Here is a 13809-nt window from a genome sequence, read left to right on the forward strand (position 1 = left end):
TAATTTGTTATGGAACTTCAGGTAAAATGAGCACTGAAACTGTCTATAGTCACACAGTTTACTGTGTGCCAACATGACTCTACTCTTTCAGAAAATACTTGATTAGGAAGACAAAGATAAATTTCCTGAAAATAGATTTAACCAAATTACTGTGCCTCAGTTCAGGAAAATTTTGCTTCCATTTGCAAACTCCACATCAGATGATGAATAAAGCTACAGCCATCGTTCCCAGAATTGTGGAACAAAGTAAGTTTGTGAACCCACAAGGTATCACTGTAACATACTATCACTTAGTCCTCAGCAGAGTGTCTTAGTGAGTTGGAGCTGCTATTTTTTTTTAAATGTCAGGTATTGCGTGGCTGCATTGTCATCAGATAATTAACAAAATATCTGATGCCCACAACTTAAAGGAGAGAGGTTTATTTTGGCTCACCATTTGAAAGGGTTCAGTCCATGGTTGGTTGGCTCCAAGGCAGAAACAGCATGGTGTAAGGGCAGGGCAAAGGAAAGCTGTTCAACACATGGCAGCCAAGAAGCAGAAAGAAGGAAGGGACCACAGACAAGACTACACCTTTCCAGGTCACACCAGCCTGACCAGCTTCAAAGCAGGCCTTAAGGTGCCTCCAATAGCACATTCAGCTATGAACTCATCAATGGATTAGTGCCCTATGATCCAATTGCCTTTCAAAAGCCCCACCCCGAGCACATGAGATTTTGGGACGACACTTTAGATCTAAACCATAAGAGTAGCTTAAACCACAGACTCATTTTCTTACCGTTATACAGGCTGGCAAGTCCAAGATCAAGGTGCCAGAAGGCTGCATTCCAGTTGAGAGCTTTCATCCTAGCTTGAAGACAGGTACCTTCTCACTGTGACCTCACATGGCCTTTCCTGGTGTATTCACATGGAGATAGAGGAGTCATCTTATAAGGAAGCTAGTCCCAACATGGGAGCCCTACCTACATGATCTCATCTGTACCTGATTACCACCAAAGGCCCCACCTCCAATTACCATCTTGTTGAGCATTTAGACTTTAATGCATTTTGGGGGGACACATGCATTCCGTCCATGACACGGGGTATATAGCATCTTCTCTAACCAAAAGAAAGCTCATCTTCAATTACCAAATTATTGTCTACTTTTTGGGTTTTTGTTTTTCAGTGCTGGTGATCAAACCTAGGGCCTCACTCATGATAGGCAATTGCCCTACCACTGATATATACCCTCAGTCTGATAATTTACTTTTTGAAGATTCATTTCAGGGCCGGGGATTTACCTCAGTGGTGCCATTACCTGCCTCAAAAGCACAAGGTCCCAAGTTCAATCCCCAGTACCAAAAAAAAAAAAAAAAAAAAGATTCATTTCAAAATCTTAACTTCACTGTGTTCACCATCACTAAACTATTATACCATGAGTTTTGTACAATACTAATCAAGTCTAACAGTGAAAGATCTGCCTTGCACCAGGCCCCAGGAACTTCCAGAAAAATATACCCATCTCTGATTTTCCTGCTACTAAGGTTTCCTCAAAGAAGTGACCTCCGCCAGGCATTAGCAATCAACAATATAACCAAGTCAGTATAAATAAACAAATATTATAGGACAAAAAGGAAATGTAATGAATTGATACTTTAAAGCACATTAATTTTTGTAAAAGGAAGCAAAAGATTATACCTGCACTTGATCTATTACAGTAAAGGAAAACATCACAGTTCTTTTTTTTGGTACCGGGGATCAAACTTGGGACCTTGTGCTTATAAGACAGGCACCAGAACCACTGAGCTAAATCGCCAGCCCTCACAGTTTCTATCTTTAAGCCTTAACTTCTTCAAATTTGTCAACTGTCGAAACCAACCTTCTTCACATCTTTAATAGGCAGCACAGCTGACTCCATTCATATTAAACCAAGAATGCTTTTAATTATTTTAATTTTGAAATGTTGCTTTCCAATGAAGAAATACATATACAGCTTAAAAAAAAAACTTAAGCATCAGTATGAGGTTGGTAAATCTGTAAAAACTCCATTTAACAATAAATCTGAGATGGTAATACTGTCTGTGTGCCACTTGAGGGTGAATTACAGTGGGTTTTGAATGTCTTGCCAGTCAAAACAAAATCCCTTTCAGTATCTTTACCAGAAAATCCATCATGAATTTCTTTAGCAGTTAGTTAAAAATTTTCAAGTTTTTCTTTTACAAAAGTCAGAGGAAATGTCTGAGTGACAGTAAAAATTGATTGATTTAGTTCTTTCCTTTAGAATGACTGTCCAGTTAGGGAAAATGGTCCAGGCATTCAAACATTGTTCTATCGATTTCTTATTGCAGCATAAGACCAGCATCTCTTGTTTCTCCTGACATTTTTCTTTGAAATGTCTATTTCCTTATGCTTTGTTTTTTCAGGGTAAATTGTGTTCTCTACAATTAAAAAAAAAAATTCTAGGGCTGGGGATTTAGCTCAGTGGTTCCGGCACCTGCCTTGCAAGCACAAGGGCCCAAGTTTGATCCCTGGTACCAAAAAAAAAAAAAACATTCTAAAGCTTAATATTTCTTTGTACTTGGTTCTAGGTTGATTCTGGCTGTTTACAAATATGTTTGTGTGATCACAGAACAAGTTATTCAAGCTCTCTTTCTTTCTCTTTACAATCACTGAGTTAGCATTGATCATTTTGAAACTGCAGTGTAGACTCAGGAGTATGTAGCACAACTGTGTCCAAACAAAGGTCTAATGATCCCAAAGGATCATTAACTTACTCCTGAAACAAATGCCTGTAGTGAGCTGCATGCACCATAACTATCATGACATAAAACACAAGGTTTATGAAAGAATAAGTGCTCCAAAATGGTAATTGGAAACATCTATTACTAAAATAGGAAAGAAAACCTAGTCATTGTTTAGAACTTAGACAAAAAAATTTTCAGGGGAAATGACTCTCACTGTCATTGTTTGGCATCACTAGCCAATAGCAATAATGAAAAGCAGTCCACCCTTTAGGTGGGTATAGTCTTGTTTTTAAATTCCCTTCAGATACTCATGCCTGCTGTCATCAAGCAGCCATCCCCAGAGGCTACCAATGGGGAGACAAGGGAGACTTTGGTAAGATGGTGACAAATCCTATCAAGGGCTTCTTCCTGATAAACATAGTCCCAGTTTCTTAGATCTCCACCTCTTAGGGGAGGGAGCCCTCTGTCCAGTTCACTTAGTTAATCTAAGATTTTGAGTTAATTCATTTCTCCTTGCCTGTGATCGGTTTCAGAATGGTATTCATCAGACTTCTAGCCAAAGAAGATTGAAGAGAAGCAACAAGGGTTTCCAATCTCATTAATGCACCACAGGCCTCATCCTATAGCTAAACAAGACACACATATATGTGTACTGTATGTGTATGTGAGCGTGCATATATGTGTGTGTATCCTATGTATACATCTACTATTGAGATTAATAAAAATTAAAATCAATGTTTACATAAAATCGATTTAGTAAAATCTATATTCTGTTTTAGTCTTTATGTTTTTTTTCTCAGTCAAAAGATACTAAAAGCACAAATACTATCAAACAGGATTGCTCTTTTTAAAAGTAACCTTTCTTTGATGTGCTCTGTCATGGACCATTTCATTAGAATTTTCTATCAGCCACCAGAGGGCAGTACAGTCTAGCAAAAAGCTGCAGCACATTGGAAACTAGTAATAAGCAGCCATTTGATGAGAATGACAGGTTTCGCCAAAGAAAAGATTTCTACTAAGTACTATAAGAAATATACATAGTCTAACTGGTAGGCAACTTTCGACACTCAGTGTTAAGAGTGTAGGATCAGAACATTTTAAAAAAGAGTCTAAAAGAATTTAAGGGGAAAAAAAAGTCTAGGATCAGATTGACTGCCTTTAAATTTCACCTCCACATTAACAGCAGTGTGAACTTGGCAGTTTTTACCCTCTCTGTTTCCTTACCTGGAAAATGATTATAATACAGTACTTATGAATACTTAATTAGGACAGTAACTGCCCAGTGCATAGTGAATGTGCACTGTGTTGGCTCCTATAAAAGGTTAAGGAAGGACCTGCCGGCCAGAGCAGGAGGGGAGCCGGGTCCTGCCTGTGGGTTTGCGGGTCCCACCGCGGCCGCTCTCAGGCACCTGTTTTCCTCTCCGTCCCGGAATGGAGCCAAGACGAGAATAAAGGAAATTAAATAGTACATGGAGATCGGGTGTCTGGGCAGCGTCTTGGATAAAAATCATCCCTGACAGAAATGTAAATCATGTCACTGTCATCAGTGAGCACCGTAACAAAGGCATCCAGGGCCTTCAAATAAAAGCAGTTCATCTGTGCTTTCATTTCATCTTCAATATCCAGATCACCTAAAAAGGCACAAGAGGAGGAAGGCCTATTATACTCATATAAAACAACTTACCAGCATCCAGAAGTTTTCTCACACGCAAATAATTGATGGTAAGCCTCATAACAGAAGCCTTATCAAGATGTGAGCTCACATTATGGGGAAGTGGCAACTGATGAGCAAGCTCATAAAATACTTTAGACTCTTTGCTTCGCCGAGATCTGGCTGCATCTCTAGACTTTTCTTTTCAACGCTCAGAACTTATCCTACTTAACGAGAAGAAGAAAAATAAAAGAAAAGAAAAAAGAGGAAGAAAAGGGACAAAAACATGGATGTTAGTTTGTTGAATAAAACTAAATTTACATTTTTCTGCTCACCACACAATTATAACAAGCAGTGTAATTAGTTATATGAGACTTGTCTAGTCAATAAACATTTTTATACAAAAAAATTTTTTTTTAAAGGTTAAGGATACTGGAGCCATACTGATGGGTGCTCTGGGCAAATTACGCTTCTTAGCTTCAGTTTCTTCATCTGAAAAATTTAACTCATAATATCAACCCCATTTTAACTGCTTAAAGAGTAAATGTACATACTTAGCACAGTGCCTGGGATACGTAAAATGTAGTAAGTATATGCTTCTTGTATTATATGTAATATTCTTATCATTACTAATTATTGAATCTGTAATGAAAACCTTGTCACTGGTATTGGTGCCACTTACAGTTTACCATAAGGCACATTTGAGAAACAGCAACCTGGAGTACATTTTCCAATTCTGGCACCCGGCCACAGCCTGACTGCTCACTGCTTTTCCAAAGCTTTGCCTCTACCTGAATAACAGATGGAAAGTGAGACTTTTATCTTTGTCACAGACAATGTGTATAATTCATGTCCCCTTCCTAACATTGCTTTCTTTTCAGAAGTAGATCACTCAGGTACATCATTCAAGAGCTTCACGTTTCTGCTAATGAGACTGTGTGGAAGATGTCATCTCTTGTTTCTTTCTGGACAGATTTTTGCAGATCAGAACAAACATCTCCCTTCTCCCTCAGCTGTCTCTGCTGCTGGGTCTTACGCCTCAGCGTTGATACTCCACCCTGGCTTACATCCTCCCACCTCCATGGAGAGGCCTGTCTTTTTAAAACAATTAGACCTGAGCCAGCTGTAGTGGTGCAAGCCTGTAGTCCCAGCACTCAGCAAGCTGAGGCAAGTATAAGGCCACCCTGGGTCAGGTATGAGTTCAAGACCAGCTTGAACTATGTAACAGAACCCTGTATCAAAAGACAAAGGAAAAAACCTATTTCAAAATGATATAAAAACATCATCAATCGTTTTATACTCTTTATCATACCTGCAAGAAGAGTTTGATGATGTTGAATTGTTGCGCAGCACATAGTCTCTTTTAGTAATAAAACAATTTTCTCAAACAAAAAAATAATAATCTCGTGAGTTTATTGACATTTGGGGGAGATTTGGAGTTTGCCATAATGAAGCAAGAGGGCCATGCTGCTTTTGCCTGGCCCTCAAATCCCATTGCCGCTGGCCAGTTGGGTCAATTCTTGGCAATGGATTGATTTCTCCATCAGTTTTGCCCCATCTCACCTCTGAACTTCCTATTCCACTGGACACAGTCATTGCTCAAATCAACTCCATTCTGGATGGAGCTGCCCTGGGTAACAGCACCAGGAGACAGAGCCAGGGCCTGTGTTGAGCTACTGTAAGCCCTGGATGGCTTCCAGAGCACAAGTTCCCCCTGTAGGCTAAGGGGTCTGTTTTCCCAGTTGACGGTTTTCACCAAGTTAAGAGTTCAAAAGCCTTGCCTACAAAAGTCAGAACTTCTGTAGCTGGACAACTGGTGGTTCCAGTGTGGTCATGCCTGCCCTTTAAATGTGGAAACTGAAGCACTTTGTAAAACCTGAAAACAATTTAAGACATGAAAAAGGGCTCCCCCACCCTACCCTAAAATAGGAATTTTCATGCACTGTAGAAACCATTCAGAGGCAAAACATCACATCCTAGTGAATATAATAGGGTCTTGCATCCCCCGCTTATTTGAACACAACTCTCATTGACTTAAAAGTGACATTTCCAAACTGGCTGCTAGAATAATTTGTCTCCAAAACAAAGCTGGGTGCATTTGTTCTGGTAGAAAGGCTTCTCTTCTTTGTCCATGGATAATTTGATACAACATTCATTCATTCATTCAAGGGTGACTCTCATTTGAAAAATTTCTCAATGAGACCATTTAAAAAATATTTTTTAATCCAGAGCTCTCATGAGTTAGACTCTAAGGCCTCTTTCAGGCTTCAGCCTTGTCCCTGTTATCTTAATAGCAATGGTAATAATTGATCTTTGGAAGTAAAATTCGTCACAGTAAATTCAAACTAAAAATGACCATCTTTCCCCAAAATGTCCTTTGGACTATGTGGCTTTGGACTGCACAGCTTGTACCTACAATTTTGTTTTGTTTTGTTTTGGTACCAGGGATCAAACTGGGGACCTTGTGTTTGCGAGGCAGGCGAAGAAACCACTGAGCTAAATCCTGGCCCCTGTACCTACACTTTTAAACCAGAGATTTGCTAAGTGCATCAACCCACCCAGCCCTCCTCACCGCCATTAAAATGAGTTTTCAGCCCTAAGACTTGGAAGGGAAGTCACCTAATGAAGGGACATGCATCCACATGCCTGTGGCTGTTTCAAGAAGGGTAACAAATCTCTCAGTGTTCAAAAACAGTGCTCTGGAAACCAGAGCAGCAGGTAATGTTATTTTCTCTCCTGGAAAAGTCCCCATCAGAGACCAGCCTTCTCCTACCTACCTTCTCCAGTTCCCTGCACTACCTGGCCCCTTCGATCAGAATTCCTATACATTTCAGGGCTTGCATTTTTCTCAGGCAGAGGTGAGGCCTGAGGAAGAGGACGCTCCAAAATCACATCTTCATTAACTCAAACAAAGCAGACATGCAGGGTTTACAGCTTGGGCCTATGAATCTTCTTCGTGATGGTTCCCATGTCTCTTTAAATAAACAATGTAGAAAGAAAAATATTAGAGTCTCTTCTCACAGTCATTTTGAAAATGACCTGTGTGGGAGAGGTAAACCTAAGGCAGTGCCTGTGTGGAGCTCTGGCTTCACTGTCATGGTTGCCTCTCCCGAAAAGCAACCAACTCACAGGTTACCACAATACCTGTGTGTACATTAAAAATCTCTCTAATACTAAAGGTAAGATGAAGTTAAATTTGGAACTTATCAGAAGATAAGTTCAACTTCATATGTTTTTAGCATATGAATAGGCTTCAAAAGAATAATCAGCATTTAAAGTCAGCGTAGCCCTTTAAGACATAAATAACTGAAAGAATGAGATTGTTAAATATCAAAGAGGTTACTATTACATCTTAAATTTCCCCTTGAGAGAGAAGTGAATGATCAAATTCAGAAACACTTCATTTGATAGAGCTAAATGCTATCCTTCAACTTGCTAATCTCCTTCTGAGATTTTGCTCTTCACTTGAGCAAATTAACTGAGGATGAATGATGATCAAAAGAAAAACTTACGCAGAGCTAACTCCATAAATTGCTGGTGATACTGAAACACAGATCAGAAAAATCTCCCTTTAGACACAGGAAGATCAGAAACAAAAGGCACAGATATAAGTAGGAGATATCTGCTATAAAATAAATAGAAAGAAAGCAGGAACTGGAAGACTGGAAGAGGAGTTGAGAATGACACAGTAAACAGAATTTAGAGGAACTGGGTCCCCCTGTGTATCTCGCTGGGCAGGCAGTGCCTGAATTATGAGGAGTTCCTGGGTTGGAGCCTTCTGTACCTACCCCGTCCCCTCCCTCCCACATAAACCAATAGGCTTTTTTATAAATAGGGTTTATACAAGGCCCTTGAACCAAGTTGAAATGAACAGAGGAAGTTTACATGAGTTAAGAAGGCCCTATTTTGAAAAATATTATTCCAAAAAATCACTCCTGGAGTATATATACTACACACAAACCAAAAGCCTGTGTGTAAGGTGAGTCATTGTAGTCTTCCTTGCATAGAAAGAAGACAGAGGCAGAGAAGTGAAAAGAGGGGAAAAGAGTAAAAGGGAGGGTGGGAAGGGGAGAAAGATGGAAAAGGGGGAAAAAGAAGAGGAGAAAGAGGAGGGGGAGGAAGAAGAAATTATTGGAAAAAACTCAAATGTCCATTAATAGGGGACTGGTTAAACAAATTATGCTTCATCTCTCAATAGAATAATATAGAATGTAAAAATAATAAATTTGAGGGTGTTATCCAAGACACACTGAGGCTCAAAGGTAAATACAATGTGTTATTTTGGGTGGAAGAATGGGGAGGGGAAGGGACATACATTTGTATTTACTTAAGAAATCCTGGAAGAAAATGAGAAATTAATGAAAGTGGTCTCTTATTGAGACAGAACAAATGGATTAATGGGCCTCAATGGGCACTTCTGGATGAATAGCTTTTAAATTATGTCTATTTTTAACCCACATGAATGTATTATTTATAGAGAATTTTCATTTAAAATAGTAATACAACTCAATAATAAAACAAGCCTAGGGCTGGGGATTTAGCTCTGCCTGCCTCACAAGCGCAAGGTCCCGAGTTCGATCTCTAGTACCAAAAAAAAAAAAAACCCTATATTTTTCAACAGGCAACAAATTTGTACACTTCACTGAAGAAAGCATGAGTGTAGCAAATAAGCACATGAAAAGATTCTCAACATCATTGGTCATAAAGGAAATGCAAATTAAAATCAGAATGGCTTAAATAAAAGAATCAGACAGCACTATACACAAGGAAGGTACGGAACAACTGGAATTTGTGCATTGCTGGTGACAATGTAAAATGATGCAGCCACTTTGGAAAATGGCCTCAGTCTCATACAAAATTTAACATACATTTTAGCATATGACCCAGCAATCCTGTGCATATATAACCAACAAAAATGAAGACATGCCACACAAAAACACAAACCCATACACAAGTGTTTATAGCAGTTCTAATCATAATCACCAAGAACTGGATCTGACTCAAATGTCTACCAGTTTGTGTTGATTATTTGGGTAAATAGTTACATTCCTGAAACACTACTTAGCAATTAAAAGGAATGAATTACTAATACATGTAACTTCTTGAATAAATTTCAAATGCATTGTGCTAAGTGAAAGAAGCCAGCATACTTGATATACAATTCCACTTATATGACACATAAGAAAGGTAATATTACAGAGACAAAACACAAATTAGTGGCCAGGCTAGGTAGAAAAAAGTTTACCTGCAAAAGGATATTCATTGGCTAAACTTTATAAAATCTATATACCTTCAAAGGGTAAATTTACTGGATGCCAATTAGACCAACAAAACTGACTCTTACAAAACTGTAAATAAGAGAGAAATATGGTTACATTTCTTTGGGGGGGGGGATCGAGACAGGGCCTCACTATGCAGTTGAGGCTGGCCTTGAACTCACTATGTAATCCAGGCTGGCCTTGAACTCCCAGAAATCCACCTGCCTCAGCTTCCCAAGTGCTGGGATTACAGGTGTGCACCACGGTATTTTTGAAAAACAGCTGCAGTTTTGGATCATGGTCCCGATCAGACATATCTCCAGACAGCTAGCCCACAGTAGGGGTGGCAAGATGGAGAGAAGCCCCATTAGATGTGGATTGTGGGTCTAAGAAAACTATGTGTCCAAGGACCATTGGTTCCAGAAGCCCTGGCAGATACCAAAATCTGTGTATTCTCAAATCCTTTATATAAAATGTTGTAGTGCTTTCATAAATACCTATGCATGTTCTCCTGTATACTTTAAATTATGTCAATTGTTTATAGTACAATGTAAATACTATGTAAATAGTTGTTATACTACATTATTTGGGGAATAATGACAAGAAAAAAATCTATACACATTTGGTACAAACACAGCTTTTTCTGAACATTTTTGTGTTGGCTAAATCCACAGATGTAGAAGACTGACAAGGACTGAGAAGATTTGCTAATGGGTGGACTGGACATGAATCTGGAGAGATCTAGAGATGGCCAAAGAGACATTAAGCATTTTTCTTTTTTTAATTTCTGTGCTATTAGAAGTAGGTATAGAGCCAATAGCATCAAACAGTTCTATTTCTGACTCTGCTTTGAGTTCCCTGCAGAACTTCTGTAACTTGCAGAATTTTGTGTACACATTAGCAGCCTCCTTAGCTGTGTGCTAAAGACTGGAATAGTGATGTAAAACCTAGAGAACATGAGACAGAATCATTCTGTTGTTTGTCCTAGAAACTAAAGAACAAAGAATAAATCCAGTTCAGATCTCAAGTAAGAGCGGCTAATCTGAAAGAAGACTCTTCCCATACCAGAAGCTGTTTCTTCTTGAAACTGTTATTTGCATTTTTTTGTCGCATAAAATAGCCTGACAAAGAGGAGGGAAAAATTTGCAAGAAATGTATCCCCTTGTATTAATTAATAATATGCCATTATAATACATTTCTTTTGTCTGTAAAGTTCATTTCCTATGTTTCCCTATGCATTTACCTAGGCTAATTGTGGACTGACAGCTGTTGCCTATTAGCTTAGCTCAGCCCTTCCTGGCCATGCCTGTAATGTGCCTCCCCTAAGGTCTACAATCGAGCAATTGCCTGTGGCCACCTCAGTGCAGGGTCATTTGGACAAAGCAGCTAAACCCAATCTTAGAAGGTCTTGTGAAGTCCAGTGGGAAATCATGTAGGCTTGTGCTTCTGAAACTTTTTTGTTAAGAAGGTGAGACCAAAAAGAGCTCCAGCAATAGGGGGTGAGATGCAGCTCTGAGGCAGAGCCTCTGGTTAAAGCAAGTGAGGCTCTGGGTTTGATCCCCCACACTGAAAAGAGGGGGAAAATCTGTAATAACAGATTCAACCTACTCTGTACAATCTCTTCTCTCATTCTTCATATGTGTATGGATATATACACATGCATGGACACAAATATATTCAGGTTATAAAAATAACACACAAAGGCTATTATAACACATTTTTGAAAAACTCTAGTTCCACTTCCCAGATAGCTGCTGTTAGTTTTTTTATGTATTCCCCCAGATTGTTTTGCACATGTTTAAGAGCATTACATATATAAGATAATTTAAAGAAATTCAAGCCAAGAATATATACACACTGGATATTAATAGTCCAACTCTGATTAAGAAGAGGAAATAATACAAGAGAATATAGCTAAATATTCTAAAGAATGTGTTTAAATAATTCATTGACTTAAAGTATTAAGCTAGAGCTATTTCCTTTGATGCCTATTAAGAGAATGTGATAGAAAATTTATGTAAATGAGTAAAATAAAATTACATAATTACCTGATTTTATATAAGGAGTTGTAGCAATAATATTTCAAAAAGAGCTATTATACTTATTTATGATTTAAAAATATTTTACTCAACAATCCAAAAATTCATTTGGAGCAAGAAGAGACCCAGAATAGCAAAAGCAATTCTAGGTAACAGAGACATGGCAGGGGGTATCACAATCCCCAACCTGCAACTCTACTACAAAGCTACTGTGATAAAAACAGCATGGTACTGGCAAAGAAACAGACTTGAGGACCAGTGGAACAGATTAGAAGATGCAGAAACAATGCCAGACACACTCAGTCATCTCATCTTCGACAAAGGAGCCAAACACCCTCACTGGAGGAAAGATAGCCTCTTTAATAAATGGTGCTGGAAAAATTGGGCTTCAACTTGCCAAAGATTAAAACTAGACCTATATCTCTCACCATGCACTAAACTAAAATCAAAATGGATTAAAGATCTAAATATTAAAATAGAAACTCTGAGCCAGTTGGAACAGAGGTTAGGTAGAACTCTTGAAGACATCAGTGTAGGAAAAGATTTTATGAACAAAACCTCAGTTGCCCATGAACTAGCACAAACAATCAACAAATGGGATCTCTTCTTATTAAAAAGCTTCTGCACAGCAAGAGAAACCACCAGCAGTGTGAAGAGACAACCCACAATGTGGGAAAAAATCTTCACCTGCTCTTCCTCAGACAAAGGTCTACTCTCTCGAATCTATAAAGAACTTTAAAAGGTCAGACCTCCCAAATTTAAAGACCCAATCCAAAAATGGGCATCTGAAATGAACAGACATTTCTCAGACAAAGAAGTAGAAATAGCAAATAAATACATGAAAAAATGTTCAACATCACTGGTCATTCGAGAGATGCAAATGAAAACAAAGCTGAGATTCCACTTCACTCCAGAAAGAATGGCTGCTATCACTCAATCAACCAATAACAAATGCTGGCGGGGCTGTGGGGAAAGAGGAATCCTGCTCCGCTGCTGGTGGGAGTGTAGACTGGTGGAACCACTGTGGAAATCAGTATGGAGATACCTCAAAGAACTAGGACTGGAAGTTCCATTTGACCCCGCTATTCCACTGCTGGGGATCTTACCCAAAGAATTAAAAGAATCATACCACAGTGATATATATGCACCCATGTTCATAGCAGTGCAGTTTGTAATAGCTAAAACTTGGAAACAGCCCAAATGCCCATCAACTGGAGACTGGATAAAGAAAATGTGGTTTTTTAATAAAATGGAGTACTATTCAGCCATAAAAAAATGAGAAATTAGAGACATTTATAGCTAAGTGGATGCACATTGAGGCAATACTCTTAAGTGAAATAAATAGGAGACACATGTAAATACCGAATAGTTTCTCTGGTGTGAGAAACTGAAAGTGTAAATAAGGACTAAATGTATAATAGATAATGTGAAATAGGAAGAAAAGGGGCCAAGGGGAAGGAAGTGTGAGGGCTAGGGGAAAGGATCGAAGGGAATGGGATTAATATGAGAAAATGGAAAAATAGGAACAAAATCTTTGTAAATAGGGAGGACTGGAGGGGTTGAAGGGAGGGCTGGGCAAGGGTGAAAAATAAGAACCAAGAGAGACTATGTAAAGGTGCAAATTTCCAATGATGAATGTCATTATATTGTATACCTAAAATGTACCAATGATTAGAATGAAAAATCAAAAATGTAAAATAGGAAGAAAAGGTCCAAAGGGGTAGGGGTAGTGGGAGGGGCAGGGGAAAGGAAAGAAAGGAAAGGAAAAAATGATGAGAAATGGAAATAAAGTCTTTGTAAATAGGGAAGGGTGGAGGGCATGAAGGGAGGGCTAGGAATGGGGAAAAAATAAGAACCAAGATGCATTATGTAAAGGTACAATTCCCATTGAGAAATGTAATTGTGTTGTATACCTACAATGTACCAATAAAAGAATTTAATACAAAATAAAAATAAAAATTAAAAAAGTTTAAAAAAATAAAAATATTTTACTCTACCGTGCTTGAAGGTGCACACCTGTGATCCCAGCACACAGGACAATTGAGAGTTCAAGGGCAGCCTAGACTACATAGTGAGACACTGTCTCAAACAAAACAAAAAAATATTTTACTCTGATAGAAATGCTTTCCAAATAGTATGA

At 38.6% G+C, this 13809-nt stretch overlaps 1 long non-coding RNA gene across 1 annotated transcript in view; it reads right to left on the bottom strand.

The window, feature by feature from the left end:
- Positions 1–471: 471 nt before the first annotated feature.
- The window catches only part of LOC110344264 (uncharacterized), a 33266-nt gene continuing 19928 nt past the window's right edge, over positions 472–13809 (bottom strand). The window contains exons 2-3 of the long non-coding RNA XR_015445835.1: positions 4406–4596; positions 472–892 (exon numbers count right to left, since the gene is read on the bottom strand). This is a non-coding gene — a long non-coding RNA (uncharacterized LOC110344264). The remainder of the gene's footprint in view (positions 893–4405; positions 4597–13809) is intronic.

Source organism: Heterocephalus glaber, unplaced genomic scaffold, assembly GCF_053883595.1.
Source record: "Heterocephalus glaber isolate CG9 unplaced genomic scaffold, H.glaber_assembly_v1.0 deba00000347, whole genome shotgun sequence".
NCBI classification, from domain to species: Eukaryota; Metazoa; Chordata; class Mammalia; order Rodentia; family Bathyergidae; genus Heterocephalus; species Heterocephalus glaber.